The sequence below is a fragment of the Amblyraja radiata genome, unplaced genomic scaffold (genome assembly GCF_010909765.2).
Source record: "Amblyraja radiata isolate CabotCenter1 unplaced genomic scaffold, sAmbRad1.1.pri S66, whole genome shotgun sequence".
In the NCBI taxonomy this organism is placed as follows: Eukaryota; Metazoa; Chordata; class Chondrichthyes; order Rajiformes; family Rajidae; genus Amblyraja; species Amblyraja radiata.
The window spans coordinates 589993-600244 of record NW_022630160.1 but is presented as its reverse complement, the minus strand read 5'-3'; the positions used below and the strand labels follow the sequence as shown (position 1 = coordinate 600244).

General features: G+C 45.8%; 1 long non-coding RNA gene across 1 annotated transcript in view; it reads right to left on the bottom strand.

Annotated features, from left to right (window-relative positions):
* Nucleotides 1–1616: 1616 nt before the first annotated feature.
* Nucleotides 1617–10252, bottom strand: part of LOC116969501 — a 14606-nt gene continuing 5970 nt past the window's right edge. Inside the window, exons 2-3 of the long non-coding RNA XR_004410794.1 lie at nucleotides 9677–9678; nucleotides 1617–1630 (exon numbers count right to left, since the gene is read on the bottom strand). This is a non-coding gene — a long non-coding RNA (uncharacterized LOC116969501). The remainder of the gene's footprint in view (nucleotides 1631–9676; nucleotides 9679–10252) is intronic.

Here is a 10252-nt window from a genome sequence, read left to right as displayed (position 1 = left end):
ATTCTTAAGGGGTTGGACAGGCTAGATGCAGGAAGATTATTCCCGATGTTGGGGAAGTCCAGAACTAGGGGTCACAGTTTAAGGATAAGAGGGAAGTCTTTTAGGACCGAGATGAGAAAATCATTTTTTACACAGAGAGTGGTGAATCTGTGGATTTCTCTGCCACAGAAGGTAGTTGAGGCCAGTTCATTGGCTATATTTAAGAGGGAGTTAGATGTGGCCCTTGTGGCTAAAGGGATCAGGGGGTATGGAGAGAAGGCAGGGATGGGATACTGAGTTGGATGATCAGCCATGATCACATTAAATGGCGGTGCAGGCTTGAAGGGCCGAATGGCCTACTCCAGCACCTATTTTTCTATGTTTTCTATAGTAGCTCCACCAAAATTATGGGGTGAAATGATTCACGGAATAGTTTGCATGATCCGGTGTTGTGCAATGTGTTGGAGAATTGAGTAACGGTCGAGGTGACGCCAGGTGGCAGCCTGTTTGTACTTCCTCATTCGGGAGGAAGTGGATGTACTTGTGGATACAAAGTGCTGGAGTAACTCAACGCTTTGGGTATCATTCTTGGGGGAAACCAGCTGAATTACTCACTGTGCACTTTCCGAAATTGCTCGCAATTTGTTTAATTTGACGACACAGAGTGGAAACGAGCGCCTCGGTCCACCAAGTCCACGCCGACCAACAATCTCCGCACACTAACACCATCCTACAGGCACTTCGCGTAACTCAATTCAATCTCCCTCATATATACCAATTTCTAAAATACCTCTATCCATCTATCCGCTATAAATATTATGTCGGATCTTATTTGTAAATACATTTTAGTTTAAATCTATATCAAAAGTAAGATCTTGACCACTTCCGATGTTGTTCCGCCCTTCTATCTCCACCTACCCCCAAACTCGCCTTTACGCAGCTGTTGAATTCCGCACCAACACCGCTTGTGTCGCGTTGTGACTCTGGGGGAGTTTAGGATCCGAGGGAGCCCGGGAAGGGAGATTGTTTCAATCTTTATATTTTCACAAAAGTAATTTCTGTTCCGTTGCCGGACGCGGTTAACGCGTTAAAATGAACGGATCGACAGACAGACAGACAGCTCTGATTTCAGTTGCGGTTTATTTCAACTCCCACATTTACATTTTTTTTACACACCCGGAGCGGAACCGGAGCAGATTCTCAGCCAGTTGTTTCCATCCCAAGGCGCAAAGAAAGGATAAAGTTTCCCCGTGAATGTATTCCCTGTGAAGGTGTGGAGATGGGACTTGGTGTCCGCGTCGTGAAATGAAACTGTCCCGGACTCGTAACTGAGATAAACTCCCACCTTCCCGGGGATGGGACGGGCGGGGAGAGGGGATGGAGGGGAGGTGAGTGCATCAAACTCGCCAACCCAACCCCGCCCGATGCTCCAGACTCCAGTCTCCGGGGTTATGTCGACCCGTCTCTTCCTCTCCACAGACTCTGCGGCGACTCCCAGTCTCCAGTACTGACTCCCCGCCACCTCCACCTCCCAGTAATGTCTCCCCGATGTGAATCCCTCCGATCCCAGCACACACGCCCAGCCTGTAAACCTCTTCCCGGTGTCAGGGAGACTCCTCTGGGTCCGGGTATATCTCACCCTCTTCCGATCCTCAGACACCTCGAGCTCCGGATGCGCTGTTTCCACATCCAGGGTGACGGAGACTGGGGGGAGAAGCAGAGAATCAGAGAGTCCCCGGGGGTCGGGGGGAGACTCGGGCAGCGCGGCCCCGGGACCCGGGGAGAAGCCGCTCGGCCTCAGGCACAGGCAGGCGGACAACTGGAACCCTGCCCGGGGTTTCACCCCAACCACATCGGGTGGACAACAGACATCTTTCCCACAGTTTTTATCCAGGGAAGGAGAGGGGAATTTCGTGAGGTGGGGGAGGGTGGACGGGGAGGACGAGTGCGGAGAGTGAGGAGGATTGCGAGATTGCGGTGGGGTTGGAGAAATGAAGCGGGCTATTCAGAAATGGAGGCAGATCGGAGCAAGAGGATATTGAGGTGAGTGGTAGTTTGAGGTTGTTAAAGAGGAGGTAGAGGTGTGGGGTGGAGTCGCCATGATCATAGTGAATGGGAGGGGGAGACATGAGGGGCCAGAGGACGTGCCCCTGTTTCCTTGGGTGGAGGGTGAGAGAGAAGGAGGGGTGGCTTGGACCATGGGAGTAAGCAGAGGTTGAATGATCGTGTGTTGGACAGAATATGTGGAGGCTTGTGGTTGTAAGGTCGCTGAAAGAGAGGGGATTCACGGGTGGATTTGATGGGTGTGTACAACTAAGAACACACTGATCTCATTGTGAACCAATATATGAACTTCACTGAGGGACTTGACAATGTTGCGCATGTAAGGCTGGTCCAGAAAGTGAAGGCAGGTGGGATCCAAGGCGAGCTGGTGAAATGGATCCACAATTGGCTTGGTGGTTGGAGGTAGAAGGTAGCGGTAGAAGGATGAGTTTTCTGCTTGGAGGTCTGTGACTGGTGGAGTGCAGCAGAGATCAGAGCTGCAGCAGGGATATCAGATCAAGAGTACAGGTTTATCTTGAGAGCAAGGAATTTTAAAGTGGATCGGAGTAGGAAGTTTTCTTTACACTGAGAGTGGGTGATGTCTGCAACATGCTACAGAGGAGGCGGTGGTGAGATCTAATCATTATATTTGAGGCACTTATCTAGGTGAGGTGCAGAAGAATACCAATGTAATCTGGGAAAATCGATTAGTAAAGCTGGGAAATAGGTGGACATGGACATGATGGGCCAAACGGCCCGACGCTGTAATGTACAACCATGGCTCTCAGCTCCAAGAGCACTGAATGACTGAGTCTCCACATCCACCTGTGCAGGGAATTCCAAAGGTTCCCCAGTCTCTGCGTGCAGTAATGTCTCCTTAGCTCTGTCCTACATGTTGCAACCCACATTCTGAGAGGGTGCCCATTCTCTAGACCCCACAGACAGGGGAAACATCCTCCCTGCATCCAACCCACTGAGTCCTGTAAGAACTTTGTGTTTCACTGAGATCTCCTCCTATACACCCAAACTCTGGAGTACACAGGCCTAGTCTACTCAATCTCACCCCGCACAACAAACTCATTGTCCCAGGAACAAGTATTGTTAATCTTTGCTTCAATTCCTCTGTGTCAAGTCTGTCAATCGGTACACAGGAGCATAGGAACACAAGAAAACAGGAGCAGGATTAGAATCCGCTCCTCAGGCTTGCCCCTCCATTCAATGTGGTCATGGCTGATCTAAGCTGGCACCAATTCCTCTTCTGTGTGAGTTCCCATAATCTTAAATATTGGATCTATCAAATATTTATTTGTAGCCAAGTTGCACATATCCAATAACTCAGCTTTTTACCACCACCTTGGGCACAACATGCCAGATATTCACTGCCCTCTGAGAGATGCAGCTTCTACACACCGCATGAGAGGCCGCTCTGGAAGGTTGGATCTCATGGAATCCGGGGTGAATTAGCCGATGGAATACAACATTTACCGGAAGGTCGCAGACAGAGGATGTTGGTAGAGGGTCGTGTTTCAGACTGGAGACAGAGTCCACTGTTGTTCCTTATTTATATACACGATTGGGTGTGTATGTAGGTTGCACAGTTAGTCAGTTTGCAGATGGAACTAAAATTGGTAACATTGTGGAGAGTGAAGAAGGTGATCTGAGAGTAAATATGATCCCGGTGAACTGGGCCAATGGGCTCAGGAACGGCAGGTGGGATTTATTCATGTGAAGGTGAGGTGATGCACTTTGCTGAGACAAACCAGGGCAGGACATACACAGTAAACGGGGAACTTTATAGAACTGAGAGATCTCGGGCTGCAGGTACACAGTGCCATGGAAGATGAAACAGTGACAGGCAGTGTGGTGAAGAATGTGTTTGTCACTCATGCTTTCATAGGTCAGGATATTAAATTTGACACAATATGGTTGTTAGTAAATTAGAGAGGGTGCAAAAGTATTTACGATAATTTCATCAGGTCTGAAGGGCTGGGTTATAAGAAGACGTTGTACAGGCAGGAACATTTGTCTTTGGAGCCCGTCCGGGTGTTTTTATAGCTGTGTATAAGATCTATATAAGGTGCACAGATAGGGTGAATAGCCACAGTATTTCACCCAAAGCAGGAGAGTATGAACGTCTGCTTCCCAGCTGATGGGTTTAGTGGTAGATCCAATTTCCCTTCAGTCCAAAAGACCATTAATGTTTGCATCTAGGTATTGCTTAAATATATCAGAAACAAGAATAATGGTGAAGGTACAAGCTTTACCTCGTTTGAAGTCATCAGATGTTTCTTTGAATGCCGTGTTGAACGAAACAGGGCAATTAAACTTTTCAATCGGCAAGGCTTCATCTACCACCGACAGTGGTTTGGCTTCATCACTAACCCTGCAAATAATGAACAGCTGTTTATAAACTAAGCATTAGAAATGTTTTAAGGTGTTCCACAAAACACTTACACTGTTTCCGTCAAGACAATGTCCTACCTTCGCTTGCGACCAGCTTCCTCCTGAAAGAAATAAAACACAAATCTCAATTGACTGTGATGGGCCGTCCTCATCCCGACAGCAGGAATTTCACCAAATTTCTACAACCCTCTGATAATTCCCATTTCCCAACTCTTATCACCACTGTCATGCAGAGAGAAAGCGGATATTGTCGCAGAGATGTAGAACGATGGGGGAAAGCACAAGGAATGTTCATGAGAATGACGCCACAACTGAGAGGATGGAACTTAATGAAAAGATTGGGCAGGTCATGGGATTTCATCTGTAGAAGTTTTCAGGAATGATGAGAGGGAATTTAATATTATCGGTGGATTTAAATGTGTGGGGATGAAATAATATCTCAAATTGAAGGGGAGACTAATAATCAAAGTTGAAATGTAACGCGGTCTTCAATAAATACCTAAAGGAATGCAGTCATGAGAACATGGACCTCACTTGCATTGGAGGGACTGAAGCCAACAGCAGAGATAAATTTAAATGCAAGCAGTGATAATTGCTCGGTTCTAAGCTTCCCCCCAGTCTAGTTTCAGTAAAAGCACTGAATCAATTAATTGTATTCTACCAAAAGCACGTCACAGATCACACACTGTACCTATCCCACCGTGGGTTCGATCCCTGCGTCTATCTGTTCAAGCCCTCTAGGCCTCGCACAGACAGAGGCACTCCAGAAGGGTACCTGGTCCTGAGCGCTCTTCCAGATGATCGGCCCTGAGCCTCGTGACCAGGGACTTTTATCTGTCCCAGAAAATAGAGGGGCCGAACCACATGGAGGTTGTCTCTTAATCACCCAATTACAAATATCGATTAACCCCATACATAACAGGCATTTCCCTAACCACGGGAGACATGTGGGTCACGCTAAGGAAGGGCAAGGGGCAGAGGCAGGAACGAGGGAGTACTCCAATGTCGGTACACCTTGCAAATAAGTACTCCTGTTTGAGTACGGATGGGGGTGACAGCCTACCCGGGGGTAGCGACAGCGGACGGGCCTCCAGCACAGAGACCGGCCCTGTTGCTCCGAAAGGTAGGGAAAAAAAGAAGAGGGCAATTGTAATTGGGGACTCTATTGTTAGGGGGTCGGATAGGCGTTTCTGTGGACGCAGTCGGGAGACCAGGTTGGTGGTCTGCCTCCCTGGTGCCAAGGTCTCGGACGTGTCTCAACGCATCCAAGATATCCTGAAATCAGAGGGAGAGGAGCCTGAGGTCGTGGTACATATTGGTACAAATGACATAGGTAAAAAAAGTGAAGAGGTCCTGAAGGGAGGATTTAGGGAGTTGGGAGGAGAGTTAAGGAAAAGGACCAAAAAGGTAACAATCTCAGGATTACTGCCTGTACCACGCGACAGTGAGAGTAGGAATGGAGCGAGGTGGAGGATAAATTCGTGGCTGAAAGACTGGTGCAGAGGGCAGGGATTCAAGTTTCTGGATCATTGGGGCTTCTTTTGGGGAAGGTGGGACCTGTACAGAAAGGATGGGTTGCACTTGAACCCGAGGGGGACCAATATCCTGGCGGGGAAATTTGCAAAGGTCACTGGAGAGACTTTAAACTAGAATGGTTGGGGCGAAGGACACAAATAGAGAAAGCTAGTAGACAGAATGGAGGCAGGAAGCAGAAAAGGGAAGCACTCAGACACAAGAGGAGAAAGAAAAAAAAGGAAATAAACACAGAAGAAGAGACGGGGGGTTTCTTAAATGTGCATATTTTAATGCTAGGAGCATTGTATGAAAGGTGGATGAGCTTAGAGTCTGGATAGACACCTGGAAGTATGATGTTGTGGCGATCAGTGAAACATGGTTGCAGGAGGCCTGTGATTGGAAACTAAATATTCCAGGATTTCATTGCTTCAGGTGTGATAGAATTGGAGGGGCAAGAGGTGGAGGTGTTGCATTGCTAGTCAGGGAAGATATTACAGCAGTGCTTTGGCAGGATAGATTGGAGGGCTCATCTAGGGAGGCTATTTGGGTGGAACTGAGAAGTGGGAAAGGTGTAGTAACACTTATAGGGGTGTATTATAGACCGCCAAATGGGGAACGAGAATTGGAAGAGCAAATATGTAAGGAGATAGCAGATATTAGTAGTAAGCACAAGGTAGTGATTGTGGGAGATTTCAACTTTCCACACATAGACTGGGAAACACATTCTGTAAATGGGCTGGATGGTTTGGAGTTTGTAAAATGTGTGCAGGATAGTTTTTGCAGCACTACATAGAGGTACCTACTAGAGGAGGGGCAGTGCTGGACCTCCTGTTAGGAAATGAGACAGGACAGGTGGCGGAGGTATGCGTTGGGGAGCACTTCGGGTCCAGTGATCACAATACCGTTAGTTTCAATATAATTATGGAGAAGGTCAGAACTGGACCTAGGGTTGAGATTTTTGATTGGAGAAAGGCTAACTTTGATGAGATGCGATGATGATTTAAAAGGAGTGAACTGGGACATTTGTTTTATGGGAAAGATGTAGAAGAGAAATGGAGGACATTTAAAGGGGAAATTTTAAGAGTACAGAATCTTTATGTTCCTGTTCGGTTTGAAAGGAAACAGTAAAAATTGGAAAGAGCCCTGGTTTTCAAGGGAAATTGGACATCTTGTTCGGAAAAAGAGGGAGATCTACAATAATTATAGGCAGCATGAAGTAAATGAGGTGCTTGTGGAGTATAAGAAATGTAAAAAGAATCTTAAGAAAGAAATTAGAAAAGCTAAAAGAAGATATGAGGTTGCTTTGGCAAGTCAGGTGAAAGTAAATCCAAAGGGTTTCTACAGCTATATTAATAGCAAAAGGATAACGAGGGATAAAATTGGTCCATTGGAGAGACAGAGTGGGCAGCTATCTGCAGAGCCAAAAGAGATGGGGGAGATATTGAACAATTTCTTTTCCTCGGTATTCACCAAGGAGAAGGATATTGAATTATGTGAGGTAAGGGAAACGAGTAGAGTGGCTATGGATACTATGAGTTTCAAAGTAAAAGAAGTACTGACACTTTTGGAACAGGATATTCCCTAGGACATTGAGGGAAGTTAGCGTAGAAATAGCCGGGGCTATGACAGAAATATTTCAAATGTCATTAGAAACGGGAATAGTCCCGAGGATTGGCGTACTGCGCATGTTGTTCCATTGTTTAAAAAGGGTTCTAAGAATAAACCTAGCAATTATAGACCTGTTAGTTTGACTTCAGTGGTGGGCAAATTAATGGAAAAGATACTTAGAGATAATATATATAAGCATCTGGATAAACAGGGTCTGATTAGGAACAGGCAACATGGATTTGTGCCTGGAAGGTCATGTTTGACTAATCTTCTTGAATTTTTTGAAGAGGTTACTAGGGAAAATTGACGAGGGTAAAGCAGTGGATGTTGTCTATATGGACTTTTGTAAGGCCTTTGACAAGGTTCCTCATGGAAGGTTGGTTAAGAAGGTTAAACTGTTGGGTATAAATGCAGGAATAACAAGATGGATTCAACAGTGGCTGAATGGGAGAAGCCAGAGGGTAATGGTGAATGGCTGTTTGTCGGGTTGGAGGCAGGTGACTAGTGGGGTGCCACGGGGATCTGTGTTGGGTCCTATGGTGTTTGTCATGTACATCAATGATCTGGATGAAGGGATGGTAAATTGGATTAGTAAGTATGCAGATGATACCAAGATAGGGGTGTGTGGATAATGAAGAGGATTTCCAAAGTCTACAGAGTGATTTAGGCCATTTGGAAAAATGGGCTGAAAGATGGCAGATGGAGTTTAATGCTGATAAATGTGAGGTGTTACACCTTGGCAGGACAAATCAAATATGACGTACATGGTAATGGTAGGGAATTGAAGAATACAGTTGAACAGAGGGATCTGGGAATAACCGTGCATAGTTCCTTGAAGGTGGAATCTCATATAGATAGGGTGGTAAAGAAAGCTTTTGGTATGCTAGACTTTATAAATCAGAGCATTGAGTATAGAAGCTGGGATGTAATGTTAAAATTGTACAAGGCATTGGTGAGACCAAATCTGGAGTATGGTGTACAATTTTGGTCGCCTAATTATAGGAAGGATGTCAACAAAATAGAGAGAGTACAGAGGAGATTTACTAGAATGTTGCCTGGGTTTCAACAACTAAGTTACAGAGAAAGGTTGAATAAGTTAGGTCTTTAATCTCTGGAGCACAGAAGGTTAAGGGGGGACTTGATAGAGGTCTTTAAAATGATGAGAGGGATAGACAGAGTTGATGTGGACAAGCTTTTCCCTTTGAGAACAGGGAAGATTCAAACAAGAGGACATGACTTCAGAATTAAGGGACAGAAGTTTAGGGGTAACATGAGGGGGAACTTCTTTACTCAGAGAGCGGTAGCGGTGTGGAATGAGCTTCCAGTGGAAGTGGTGGCGGCAGGTTCGTTGGTATCATTTTAAAATAAATTGGATAGGCATATGGATGAGAAGGGAATGGAGGGTTATGGTATGAGTGCAGGCAGGTGGGACTAAGGGAAAAAAAGTTGTTCGGCACGGACTTGTAGGGCCGAGATGGCCTGTTTCCGTGCTGTAATTGTTATATGTTACATGGTTAACCTAATGATACAACAATTCAATACATTGTATTCACAACTGACTTCAAGATGAAGTCAACTTGGAAACATTTACCCTGATGAACAGAACTCTCAGACAAGGCTCAACACCCCATCCAATCAACACTTAGCAGAGTCAGACTCTGCAACATTATTTACAAGCTATTTACAAGGTACATGTCTGGTTTGCAGCCATCCAATCCATTCTATGCATTTTGTACCAGATTGATAGGATTCGCAAGGCTTCCCATTCTTTGCTTGCAAATTGTATCTAAGTTCCAGACTTCCTGGCATCTCTCGCAGCCAGTCCCAGAGAGCAATTCCAATTTGACCACATCTCCCAGCAAACCCTGAAACCTAACCCCATTTTGAAGTCCTGGCTGGTCCAATTTAGCCAGGATTAACAGTGGGATAAACACATTAGGGCTCATGGAATTTGGAATATAGTTACCGGGTGTGGAGAATAGATAGGAGGGATGATGAGTGGAGCAGAAATCTTGACTGGATAGGATGGGCCAAATGGCCTGTCTATGATGTTAAATGGGATGTCATTCTATGGTGAAACAAGGTGGACAAAACAAACAGAGCAAATTCCCTCAAGGTGACCACCCACTGCTGATGGGAACTGGATATAGATGATGTGTGCGCCACATTTTAGATTTCAATGTTAATCCCACAATGTGGTCATGGCTGATCTAGCCCAGGACTGAACTCCTCCTCTTTGCCCCATTCCCTTCAATTACAATCCCCGAATTTTCAAAAATGTATCTGCCTCTGGTTTAAATACGTCTTAAATAGAAACATAGAAATTAGGTGCAGGAGTAGGCCATTCGGCCCTTCGAGCCTGCACCGCCATTCAATATGATCATGGCTGATCATCCAACTCAGTATCCCGTACCTGCCTTCTCTCCATACCCTCTGATCCCTTTAGCCACAAGGGCCCACATCTAACTCCCTCTTAAATATAGCCAATGAACTGTGTGGCCTCAACTACCCTCTGTGGCAGAGAGTTCCACAGAAAAAGTTTTTCTCATCTCGGTTTAAAGGATTTCCCCCTTATCCTTAATCTGTGACCCCTCTCAGAGTCTCTTGGTTGGAGAATCACAGAGATTTACTGCCCTCTGTCCATTCGTGGTCCTTGGGATCAGATATAGGATCACCGTCGTTGTTCCAAACGCTACAGAATACA